The sequence below is a fragment of the Glycine soja genome, chromosome 4 (genome assembly GCF_004193775.1).
Source record: "Glycine soja cultivar W05 chromosome 4, ASM419377v2, whole genome shotgun sequence".
NCBI classification, from domain to species: Eukaryota; Viridiplantae; Streptophyta; class Magnoliopsida; order Fabales; family Fabaceae; genus Glycine; species Glycine soja.
The window spans coordinates 23,655,733-23,669,432 of NC_041005.1; positions in this window are offsets into that span (position 1 = coordinate 23,655,733).

Sequence of the window (13,700 nt, forward strand, 5' to 3'; positions counted from 1 at the left end):
GAGGAAGGCGCGCAGAGTCGCCACCAACGTTTATTTGCGAAAAATGTTGGAAAAACTGGAACGTGTGGTCTATGAAATTTAATCGTGAAAGGTTTGGGAGTTGTTTTTACGCACGGGGAAGGTATTAGAACCCTACGCGTCCGTGACAAGGGATAGCAGCCTTCAATCAAGTGTGCAATATCATGTCTTTTTATTTTTGAAAAGGAGAGAAATGTTAAGGCATTGGACCATTAATGATTTCTTGGTTTTGAAAGGTGAGAAACGTTAAGGCGTTGGACCATTAACAATCTCTTGGGGGTGGTCGACAAAAGCAGGCCTTTTGCTCCTACGTATCCTTAATTGCGATCAGGAACTCAGACCTGCGTAGTTTTTGCAAAAGCGATAAAGTTATGTGTTGATTTTATGCTTTGAATGGTTCATTTTAACCAATAAAAGCAAAGAGGACCATTTTAGGGCGTTGGACCCTGAAAACGATTTTGAGTGACTTTTGCGGACAAAGCTTGGTTTATGAGTTGATTTTAGCCTTAGTTTCACTTTGATTTTTAGTCAATTCATTCAAGGAAACTTTCAAAGGAAAACGTCCGATTGATTTTTTTGATTATTTTTTTCAAAGATATTTTGATTATTTTATTATTATTTTTTTCAAGATATTATGATTACAGAGCGAACAATCGGTTAGATTTTGCTTTAACAGTGATTAAACGACATTACAACACAAATGATTGGTTGAAATTCGTTTTACCATTTATTATGTGAGATAACGGCTTCAACGATCGATTAAAGCTCGTTAAAAATGAAAGAAAAGAAAATTGAAAGTGAACGAAATGAAGAAGAAAGCCAACAAAACAAGAAATGAATTGAAAGTCTCGGATTCAAAAACTTACCAATTGAAGAACGAAGAACGGACAAAGAATGGCGGAAAATCTTCACGAAATCACCCCACGGAAGTGTTACGGCAGCATTGCGGAAGCACTTCGACTCAATTTTTCTTCATGAAAACGTGTTTTTCCATCCAAAATAGCTGAAATGCATAGCCTAGGGGTCATGAACCCTTTTGAAACAGCCCCCTTCCCTTATTTATAGGGAAAAAAGGGGTGGTGCTTGCCACCCTGCTCGCCCCGGCGAGCAAGTAGCTTCCTCAAGAAGTTTCCTAAGGCAAACTCCCTTTTACTAAGTTCGCCCCCCTTTTCTTGTAATTTACGGAGAAGTTACGGAAGCCTATAAGACTTGATTTCCTTCTTTTTTTCTCTTCCTTCTTACCCATTTTAAGTGAAATATGCTTATTTACGGTTATGGGAATTTTACGGAAGCATTATGGAAGCCCTGGAAGCCATTTTTTCACAAAATGGGAGATGAGCTTACTGCATTGCTCGCCCAGACGAGCAAGTTGCATCCTCGGGAAGCAACCCAACTTCCAAAATGTTTTGGAAGAGCCCAGATTTGAAAATTTCTATTTGCACCCCCAATTTTACTAAATACACACCTCTTTTGTGCTTTTCTGATGCTTTCTTTCCGTAAACTCCCAAAACTTTACAGATTCCACGGCGATGGGTGTTAAGTGTTTCGAAGTGATGAACAATGGTTCCCGAACAAAGTTACAGTCCATTTACACCCACCCCCCCCCCCCCACTTTGCTAAATATACCCTCATTTTTTTGCATTCTTTACCGTTCCTTTTCTGGAACGCCTCGGAACTTCACGGATTCCATGGGGGCAGGTCTCAAGTGTTATGATGTGGTCAAATGAGGTTCGCATCCTCGCAAACAGTGGTCCCCGGACGAAATTAGGATATGACACCATGTCTTAAAGTGTGACCAATGTCAAAGAATGAGGGGAATTTCCCGAAGGAATGAGATGCCTTTGCAAAACATTATGGAACTTGAAGTTTTTTATTGCAGGGGTATTGATTTCATGGGTCCATTTCCTTCATCTACAGGAAATGAATACATTTTGGTAGTTGTTGATTACGTGTCTAAATGGGTGGAAGCTATGGTCACTTCAAGAAATGATGCTAAAACTATGGTGAAGTTTATCAAGAAGAATATTTTTGCTCGATTTGGGGTACCTCGAATCTTAATCAGTGATGGTGGTTCGCATTTTTGTAATACTCAACTTCAAAAGGTGTTGAGTCTATATCATGTGAATCATAGAGTGGCATCCCCCTACCACCCTCAAACTAATGGGCAAGTCGAAGTATCCAACAGAGAATTAAAGAAAATACTAGAAAAAACAGTGGCATCAACCAAAAAAGATTGGTCAGCCAAATTGGAAGATGCATTGTGGGCTTACAGAACTGCATACAAAACTCCAATTGGTTTGTCTCCTTTTCAATTGGTGTATGGCAAATCATGTCATTTACCAGTTGAAATGGAACACAAGGCATATTGGGCTTTGAAATTTTTGAATTTTGAATAGAAGGAATCCAGGGAGCACAGAAAGATCCAATTGTTGGAGCTGGAAGAAATGCAATTAATAGCTTATGAATCTTCAAGACTTTACAAAGAAAAAGTCAAGAGCTATCATGATAAAAAGCTATTGAAGAAAGACTTTAAACCGGGACAACAGGTAATACTTTTTAATTCAAGATTGAAATTATTTCCTGGTAAGCTAAAATCCAAATGGTCTGGACCCTTTGTTATCAAGAAAGTTCAATCTTACGGTGCAATAGAGCTATACGACCCACAATCTCAGAATCTTGACAGAACATGGGTAGTAAATGGCCAGAGGTTGAAACTGTACCATGGTGAAGAATTTACACGGGCACACATCACCGTACATTTTATCGCCCATTGAGGTAAAAGCGTCAAGCTAATGACGTTAAAGAAGTGCTTCCTGGGAGGCAACCCAATTCTAATTTCTGCTATTCTGTTTTTTTATGCATTGCATAACGTGGAACTTGCTTCATAATCATTACATTGGGGTATATCAGCTTGTTTTTGAATGATAGATATAAGGGTTTCAAATTCTTGAGAAAAGGACTGAAATAGAACTCATAAATTTTTTTTTTTCTGAAAATCAATCCTTTCGCTAAGTGCAGAGTCTCTAGCGCTTAGCGCTCAACCCTTGCATCTCAAGCTGATTTGGTCCGCTAAGCTGGCCAAGGCTGAGCTAAGCCCAATTCAATTCGATCTGAATTCGGCTAAGTGATGGCCTACTCACTAAGCGCATCGTATTCATTGGCTAAGCGCGAGATGTCGCCGCTAAGCCCATTTCGATGCGGCCTAAATTGGGGTTCATTGAGCTAAGCGTTACTTATGCCAGCTAAGCCCAATTCCTTGCGGCCATAGCAGCGCTATGCGGTCTATCATTCGCTAAGCGCCTACCCCTCTGTATTCAAGATGCATTATATCAGCTAAGCTGACCCAGAGCCAGGCTTTGTGAAAGTTGCAGGTATTATGATTTGCAGAATTCGCTAAGCGCCCTTTCTGTGCGCTAAGCCCAGCTTTATGAAAAAAAAATCAGGTTTTGAATTTCAAACTTGGGCTAAGCGCACAGTTACGCTCAGCGAACTGCTTTGAGAAACCAAACGTCTCTCTGGCTCGCTTAGCGTTGTGGTTCGCTAAGCGAGAGGGTCGAAAATTGCTTAAGTGTGTGTAACATCAGTTACACTCACTTTTTCCTGAAATTTCAAAGCACTTCCTACATTCTCTCCCTCACCCAAATTCATGCACTGTGCATTTTTGCTTTCTTTTTGCATCTCTACGCATCTTCAGCAATCAACAATTCAAGTAAGTTCCTCATTCCCTTTACTCTTTTATTTTGGCGAACCATAGGGTAGAGAACCATAGAATTTAGCTTTTAATTTTTAGGGTTTTAATGATATTAGATTAGTTAAAAATTAGGACATTGTGAATGATTGTACTGTGTAGAAAGTTTTGACTGGTTTGCATGTTTGATATGCCTTTGAGAGGCTCAAAATAGAGAAGAAAATGAACTTCATTTTCTGCATTTTTCTGGAAAATGCGATGAATTCGCTAAGTGCGCATGCTGCACTAAGCGAGTTCATCAATATTGCTTGAATATATGCATTTTCAGACGAACTCGCTAAGCGCGCCTACCGCGCTAAGTGAGTTCATCTTTTGGGGATGAGCATTCATCTTCCTGAGGAGATACCTGTGGCTAAGCGGGGCTGATTCGCTAAGCCTGGGTAACTTAGTCAATTTTTTGTTGAAAGTCGCACACTAAGCCCAGCCTATCTGGGCTAAGCTCATTTCGTTGCGGCAACCATTGGGCTAAGCGAGCCTAGCTCGCTAAGCCAACGTACTTAGTGAATTTTCTGAAATTCATGGTGCCGCTAAGCGCAGCCCTGCGGAACTTAGCGCACATCTATTGCGGTAATCATTAGGCTTAGCGGGCAGCCACTTGCTAAGCCGATTATGCAGAAGCAGAATTTTCTAAAATATCCACTAAGTAGTTGATGCAATCCTACCCCGCAAGGGCATTGGATAGAAGACTCCAAGTAGATTGGGCCAGAGATCCAAGGGAAGGCCCTAGGGTTCTCATGAGCCTTTGGGTAGATTTTGAGCCCATGGGCTAAGTATGAGCCCGCTTATCTTTGTAAATATTAGAATAGGTTTTTCCTTCGTTTGGGCCTTGTATTTTGGCCATTCTTGTAGTATAGGGTTTTAGCCTTGTATTTTGGCCATTCTCGTAGTATAGGCATGTTAATTAGTCCTCAACATGTTCATGCAAAATTCTTAGAGAGTCTTTGATTGTGAACCTTTTCTTGAACTTTTAGGTTTCCTTATGATTGTGTCTATTGTGAATTTGAGTTTTGGTGATTGAATTGCTGGCTGAAATGTTGATCCTAAGTGAATATTGAACTCCTAAAACTGTGGTAAGCAATCCTAGTGAGTTCAACATACATAGGAAGGTTGAAAGTAAGCCCAAGGCAATCAATATATCATGCTTAAAAAAAATCGCTGGTGCTGGCAGCTTCAACATACAAATTTGTAAACATTACTCAGAATTGGTTACTTCGAATTTTGAGCTAAAATTTTTACTGAATTTTCTAGACATTTGGAAACAAATTATAAAAAAAGAGACAAGTGATTTGGATAAAAGGAAAAAATACGAAAAATCACACAATTTGGCAGGAAAATCAGTATCCAGAAAAAAAAAAGGTGAAAGGGAAGTGTGCTTGTTGTTTTGGCTCAAAAATTATTCTATAATTGGAAATTTCAATTGAAAATTAGTGTGAAGACAAGTGCCAAAGCTAGAGGTTTGTTGAGTCTTTTTTTTTAGTTTTTTTTACTCTACTCTAGAGCCATTCTAAGTTTCTCTTTGAGTCCTAGCTTGCTTCTAAGTCCTTTTCATTGCTTTAATTGTTGAGTAATCCTTGAAAAATTGTCTTGTTAAAACTCCATTGGTTTAGCTTTCATTTCATTTTTTTGGTCTTTGGTTATTGCTTGTCTCTTTGTTTCCTTGTTTGTGGGTTGCCATATAGGGAATTGGAAGGAGGATTGGTGCCATCCCTTGTGGGTTGCCTTCTATAGTAGTCATAACTCTTGCAAGAGCCTAAGTGAAGAACTTTGTGACTATTACGAAGGAAAGAATAGGCCACATCTTAGACCTCACTCCCATAGAAGAAAAGAGGAAAGAAAGCCTCAAGAGGCTAATATTGACCTCCCATACTTCCATGGGAAGGACAATGTAGAGGCTAACTTAGTTTGGGAAATAAGGGTAGAGCAACAACTTAAAAAGAAGTCTACATCAAAATCTTATGGCTCTCACTCTTATCCAAAGAAAGACCAAGGTCAAGGAATCTTAGGGGTGACACCTTCTAAGCCCAAAGATGATAAGGGGAAGACAATAGAAAAGCAAGCCCCTAAGGCTAGTATGCAAGAGAAAACTAGCTCTATAAAGTGTTTTAAATGTCTTGGAAGAGGACACATTAATTCTCAATGCCCCACCACAAAACCATGATTTTGAGGGGCCAAGACATTTATAGTAGCCAAGATAAGGCTACTACTTCACCTTCCTCTAGTGAAAGTGAAAAAGCAAAAGGGGAAGAATCTAGTGAAAAAATCTACCCCCAAGAAGAAGGACAACCATTATTGGTTAAAGAGAAGTGTAAGGAGGTAAGTGTCTCTTCCAAGAGGTTAGCTAAGAAGGAAACTCATTTTACAATAAAGATAAACATTAAAGAAACTTTCCCTCTTAGGCAACCTCCACATTTTCTCTTTTGTAAAAAGACACTTGCTAGCATTGCCACACCTCTTGGGCTTGAGTTTATTCCTCAAGTAAAGAAGTTGCTGGATGAGGGTTTGGTTCGCAAGAGCTTAAATCCTTGTGCTTTGTTGGTGCCCAAAATAGGTATTATTAGGCACCAAGTCCCTAAAATAGGTGGTATGATGAATGTTTTGAGTGGTGCAACCCTTTTTGTAAAATCACTCGTGCACCTAACATCTTCATGGTGTGTGTACATAGGGACCCATTAGGTGGGTTTGTTCTTATTTTTAGTTTCAATACAAACTTAGGTACTCATATGGGACACCTTAGGTTTGTTATACTTTTTGGTAGGAATAATCAATATGAAAATACAGAAAGGTATGTTTTATTGCGTTACTTTTCTTAATTTTTCAAATAGTAATCAAGGGGTTCCCATGAACCCTAAGAGAATAAAGATCATTCCTGAGTGGCTCACTCCACCAAGTATAAGAAAAATTTGGGGCTTCCATGACTTAACAAACTTTTACAAAAGGTTTGTCCCATATTTTTCTATACTTGTAGCACCACTCATTGAGTTGGTGAGAAACCATGTTCCTTCATGGGAAGATGCCCAGGAAATGGGTTTTCAGACCTTACCTTACTTCAACATACCAAACACCACTAATACATATGTTTTTGTTCTTTTTACAGGTGTTGAGGGAAGGAGCCCAGAGTATGAAGAACCTCAAGATTTGAGGTCAAATCCTTTCCAAGGTGGAGGGAATGATGCAATCCTACCCCGCAAGGGCATTGGATAGAAGACTCCAAGTAGATTGGGCCAGAGATCCAAGGGAAGGCCCTAGGGTTCTCATGAGCCTTAGGGTAGATTTCGAGCCCAGGGGCTAAGTATGAGCCCACTTATCTTTGTAAATATTAGAATAGGTTTTTCCTTTATTTGGGCCTTGTATTTTGGCCATTCTCATAGTATAGGGTTTTAGCCTTGTATTTCGAGGCAGTTTGACTAGTCTTTGTAGTAGGGAATTTTTTTTTTGTATTTTTATGTATTTTGTCATGGGGGTGAGCTTAGCTATTATAGGGGGTGTGTAGCTAAGCTCTAGCTTCTTTAGGAATCTTCTTAAGGAAGCTTCTCAAGAAGGTGAGCTTAGTTATGAGAGGGGTGTGTGTAGCTAAGCTCTAGCTTCTCAAGGAAGTTTTCTCAAAGAAGCTTCGCAAGGAATTTTTCTCAAGAAAGCTTCTCAAGCAAGCTACCTAGTCTATAAATAGAAGTATGTGTAACACTTGTTGTAACTTTGATGAATGAGAGTCTTGTGACACACAACTCAAAGTTCAACTTCTCTCCCTTTTTCTTCCTTCAATTTCGTGCTCCCCCCTCTCTCTTTCTCTCCCTCTTTCTTTTCCTCCATTGAAGCATCCTCTCCAAGCTTCTTATCCAAGGCTCATCTTGGTGGTGAAGCTCCTTCTTCCATGGCTTATTCCCTAGTGGATGGCGCCTCCTCTCACCTCTTCTCCTTTGTCTTCCGCTGCATCTCCATGGTGGAAAATCACCATTAAAGGACCTCATTGAAGCTCAAAGATCCAGCCTCTATTGAAGCCCCACAAGCAAGCTTCCATCAGTGTTTACTTTGTGAAGGTGCGTTGAGCGGACCACGATCCGCTAAGCCGCCTGTCTTATTTTTCTATTTTTCAATTTGAATAACTTGTGGTCTAACTAACTTTTTGGGTTCCTTTGTGTTGCAGATGGCCTCCAGGAAGCGTAAGAGCATTGGGGCAAGGCCAACTACTTAGTATGATACTAGACGGTTCCATTCGCTTGATGCTTGGAACCGTTATACAGATAACATTTTGGGAAGGAGCATTTTGCCAGAGAGAAAGGTTGAGATATACCACATAGAGTTTGATGACTTCAAGACAGAGTTGGAGAGGCGTAATCTTCACAAACGCCTCACCAACTTGGCTGATGGGACTATTGATGTTTCTTTGGTGAAAGAATTTTATGCAAATCTCTACAGCTCTGAGGATCCTTCACCAAAGCAAGCCAGAGTTAGAGGCCACTTGGTGAAGATAGATGCCGACAACCTCAACACATTTCTAGAGACTCTTGTAGTCCTAGAGGAGGGGGAGGCATTACCCATCTACTCTAGGTACTAAAGGTTACCAACAGACCATAGAGAGATTGAGGCTACTCTTTGCATTCCAGGGAGGGGGTTCATTTTGAATGCTGAGGGCCATCCGGGAAGGATTCTCAGGAAGGATCTGATTACATTGGCCCAGGTGTGGAGTGTTCTCTCTTACTCCAACCTAGCCCCTACATCTCATACATAAGATCTTACTGTGGACAGAGCCAGGTTGATCTTTGGTCTGGTCTCTCATATGGACATGAACATCAACGCTCTCATTTCAGGACAGATGACTTCCATTGCCCAGTCTAACTCTTGCAGACTTGGGTTTCCTGCTTTGATTACTGCCTTATGTTGAGCTCGAGGGGTTGTCTCTGACAACCTCACATTTGAGCGCCTGACCCCGGCCATTAATTTGGCCTACATTAGGAAGAATTGTTGGAACGTTGATGATCTAACAGTTGCTTTCCGGGGGACTAGGAGGGCGAGGGCGAGGCCAGCTGATATTCCATCTACTTCTGCAGCTTCAGTACCTACTCCAGCATCTACTTCTGTAGCTCCTTCAGTCTCAGCTCATGTTGTCACTCAGCGCTTTAAAGCCATGCTTCAAAGTATTCATCAGGGATAGATTCTTTTGCTACATAGTCTACAAGTGGTAGCTACTCCAGGATCCATCCTATCAGTGTAGCAGTTCTTAGAAAGGGTAGCCTGGCCTGGGGCCCAACCTTCTCTTGATAGGGAAGGTGAAGGTTGTTGAAGAAATATCTTCCAAGGTTATTTTGATGATGCCAAAGAATCAAAAGTTAAGCAAATTCCAAAAGATTCAAGAATCAAGTTTCAAGATCAAGATTCAAGATTCAAGAACAATCAAGTTCAAGATTCAAGAATCATGAGAAGACTCAATCAAGATAAGTACTAAAAAAGTTTTTTCAAAACATTGAGTAGCACAAGAAGTTTTCACAAAATCATTACCAAAGAGTTTTACTCTCTGGTAATTGATTACCAGAAGGTAGTAATCGATTACCAGTAGCCAGCATTGTTTTCAAAACTGATTTACAAAGTTGTAATCGATTACCATAATCATGTAATCGATTACCAATGTTTTAAAATGTTAGATTTCAAATTTCAAGTTTAGTCCAACAAGAGGGATCTGAGGAAGATACTTGATCAAGATTAGACTAGACCATCACGAGGGATCACGGTTTAGCATTTCAGGAGACACCATAGAACTCATGAGCATTGTTAAGTAGAGAATATCCTTATAACATCGGGTACCTAATAGGAATACCAACACGTTGTCTACTTGTCTTTACACATCATTACTCACGTGATTTTCCTTTTTAATAGTTAGTTTACATACCTATTCATAGTCCACACATATCTTTTCATACTAGACACCTATTCACTGAATATAGCATTATCAAGTAACACAAGTTCCCCGAGAGTTCGATACTTGATTCTTACCGTTTTATACTACTTGCATGATCTGGTACTCTTGTCGAGCTCGACCAATCACCAAAGAGAGAACAACCACCACAATTGAGGACCTTGTTGTAATTTTGTAATTAACAATTTACTTACTTTCATTGCTTTCAAATTTTGAAACAAAAAGGCCTTTCATTGGAAGTAAGTTGGGAGCCTCCAATAGGTCACCCTACTTCCATTTGTGTGTAATAATTTTAGGCAATTTTCCCTTAGGATTGTGAGTGTTTTGTTGGAAACCTTAAATGTGGTCATCCAAACACTCTTAGGATTTGCCTAGTTTACATTTCTTGCTTACTTTCATAGCTTATTTCCTTTACCGTCCATAGTCAAGCCACCTAGATAGTTTGCCTTTTACCAATTAGTTTTTACCTTATCTTTCACACCTCTTTTAGTGTTTATTTTGGCTAGTTTCAACCATAGTTTCTTTTACCTTTTGTTTTCAAACCCCCAACAAGAAAGAACCACAACTTAGGAACCAACATGAGTCTTCATTCTTCATCTAGTGTTAATGGTGAGGGTTCTACTCCTAAGGACCCCTTGTATAAGATATTAGATGAGTTGAGATCCCTTAAGTTGTGTAAAGAAAAACAAGAGAGAAAAGAAAAAGGTAAAAAAAGAGTGGAAGAAATAAGTCAAGATGAAAGAGAGAAAATAAGAGAGGAAGAAAGAAGAAAAATAATGAAAAGAAAAAAACATGTCTCCTATAGTAGTCATGACTCTTGAAGAGTTTAAGTGAAGAACTTAGCGACTATTGTAGAAGCAAATGACTTTGGTGTTTTGATGATGATCATGATGATTTGATGCAAATGATGCAAATGGGCTTTTCAAGTTTAAATTCAAGACAATGATTCAAGAATACAAGCCACAACATCAAGATGATCACTAGTATTTTAGGAAGGGAATTCCTAATTTATATAGCAAAAGGTTTGGCCAAGTAATTTAAGTTAAAAAGTGTTTTTCAAGAGATTTACTCTCTGGTAATCGATTACCAGAGGATGTAATCGATTACCAGTGGCCAAAAATGATTTACAACAGCTACTAAATATTTTGAATTCAAATTTTAGATTGTAATCGATTACCAGTAGTTAATAAATGTTTTAATTCAAATTTTAAAAGCTATAATTGATTACATAAATCCTGTAATTGATTACCAGAGAAGATTTTCAGAAAATTATTTCTAAGAGTCACATCTTCTCAAATGGTTTTACATGACCACCAAAGGTCTAAATATATGTGACTTAGAACACGAATTTGCTCATAGTTTTTCAGAACAACAAGTGTTTATTCTCTCAAAGAGCAAAATCATTTTATCCTCTTAAGAATTCCTTGGCCAATACACTTGAAATTCAATAAGGAATCATTTGAGTGCTCAGATTGTCAGATCTATCTCTTTCAAGAGAGATTCATTCTTCTCTTCTTTCTAATTCTCTAAGGGATTAAGAGACCGAGGGTCTCTTGTTGTAAAAGAATTCTGAACACAAAGGAAGGATTGTCCTTGTGTGTTCAGAACTTGTAAAAGGATTTTACAAGATAGTGGAATTCTCAAGCAGGTTGCTTGGGGACTGGACGTAGGCACAAGGGTGTGGCCGAACCAGTATAAATCCGAGTTTGCACTTTCTCTTCCCTTAAACTCTTTTATTTATTATTGTTTTATATTTATATTCAGATTGTTCTATTTGAATCATTATTTAAGAAGTTCATTGTTAAGGGGAAATAGTTTGTAATATCTTAATTCAACCCCCCTTCTTAAGATATCTGAGGCCACTTGTCTAACAACTATTATAGAGGGTGCCATAGTTCACATACTAAACATCACTCCCAAAGAAGAGAAAAGGATAGAAGGCCTCAAGAGGTTAACATTAGCCTCCGATATTTTCATGGAAAAGATAATGTTGAGGCCTACTTAGATTAGGAAATGAAGGTTGAACAACTCTTTGCTTGCCATCATATTAGCGAAGAGAGAAAAGTTCCATTGGCTACTCTTAGCTTTCAAGGGTATGCCCTCTATTGGTGGACTTCCCTTGTTGGGGAATGAAGGATTCATGGGGATCCTCCAGTAGAGTATTGGAATGATCTTAAGAGTGCCCTTAGGAAGAGGCACATTCCCTCCTACTAGGAAAAGGAGCTTATGGACAAGCTCCAAAGGCTTAGACAAGGGAGTTTGTGTGTTGAAGAATATAGACAACAAATGGAACTACTCCTTTTAAGACCTGGACTTAGGGAGGAGGAAAGAACAAGCATAGCTAAGTTCCTTAGTGGGCTTAATATGGAAGTGAGGGACAAGGTTGAACTCCTTCCATATAGGGACCTAGATGAGCTAGTCCAACTTTGTATAAGAGTGGAGCAACAACTTAAAAGAAAGCCTTCTTCAAAATCTTATGGCTCTCACTCTTATCCAAGGAAGGACCAAGCCCATGGAATTTTAGGGGCTGCACCTTCAAAACCCAAGGAAGATAAGGGTAAGACCATAGAGAAATACACCCCTAAGACTAGTTCCTAAGAAACGACTAGCAACATTAAATGCTTCAAATGTCTTGGGAGAGGTCACATTGCCTCTCAATGCCCCACAAAGAAAACCATGATCATGAGGGGTCAAGACATTTATAGTAGTTAAGAGGAGACTATTTCTTGCCCTTCCTCAAGTGGAAGTGAAAAGGAAGTAAGGGGTGAAGAGTCTAGTGAGGAAGTCTACCCCCATGAAAAAGGTGACCTCTTAATGGTTAGAAGGCTCCTTGGAGGTCAATCTTGTGATCTATCTCAATCCCAAAGAGAGAACATCATTCATACAAGATGCAAAATTTTAGATAAAACTTGTTCTCTCATTGTGGATAGTGGATCCTGTTGCAATTGTTGTAGCACAAGATTGGTTTCCAAATTGAACCTCACTATCATTCCCCACCCAAAACCTTATAAACTTCAATGGCTCAATGAGCAAGGGGAAATGATAGTTAACCAACAAGTGAAGGTACCTTTCTCCATTGGCACATATAAGGATGAAGTTAATTGTGATATAGTTCCCATGGAGGCAGGACATATTCTTTTAGGAAGGCTGTGGCAATTTGATAGGAAGATCATTTACAATGGCCTAACTAATTAGATTACCCTCACCCATCTTGGCACTAAATTTGTGTTGCATCCTTAAACACCTTCACAGGTGGCCAAAGATCAACTAACTATGAAAGATAAGAAGGGTGAGGAAGGAAAACTTGAAAAACAAAAGAAAAAGAAGGATAGTAAGGCCTTGTTTTCAAAGGCCAAGGGGAAGAAAAAAGAGAAAAATGATTCCTCCAAGAAGATTGTTAAGAAGGAAAATCATTTTGCAAAAAAAGGTGATATTAAAAGAGCTCCTTCTTAAACAATCTTTCTACATTCTCCTATCAAGGGAAACATCCCTTAGCACTGCCACAATTTCTACATTTGTTACCTTACCCCCAAAGCTCCAAGAACTCTTACATGAATTTGGTGATATATTTCCCAAAGAGATACCCCCTGGGCTACCTCCTTTAAGGGGAATAGAACACCAAATAGATTTAGTCCCAGGAGCAAGCCTTCCTAATAGGCCAGCCTATAGGATTAACCCTCAGGAGACTAAGGAGATAGAGTCTCAGGTTAAAGAATTGTTGGCGAAGGACTGGGTCCAAGAGAGCCTAAGCCCATGTGTTGTGCCAGTGTTGTTAGTGCCCAAAAAGGATCGTACTTGGAGAATGTGTATAGATTGCAGGGCCATCAACAACATCACTGTAAAGTATAGGCACCCCATTCCTAGACTTGATGATTTGCTTGATGAGTTGCATGGTGCCAATATCTTTTCAAAAATTGATCTTAAAAGTGGTTATCACCAAATCAGAATGAAAAAGGGTGATGAGTGGCAAACCGCTTTCAAGACCAAGTTTGGTTTGTATGAATGGCTAGTGATGCCTTTGGGGCT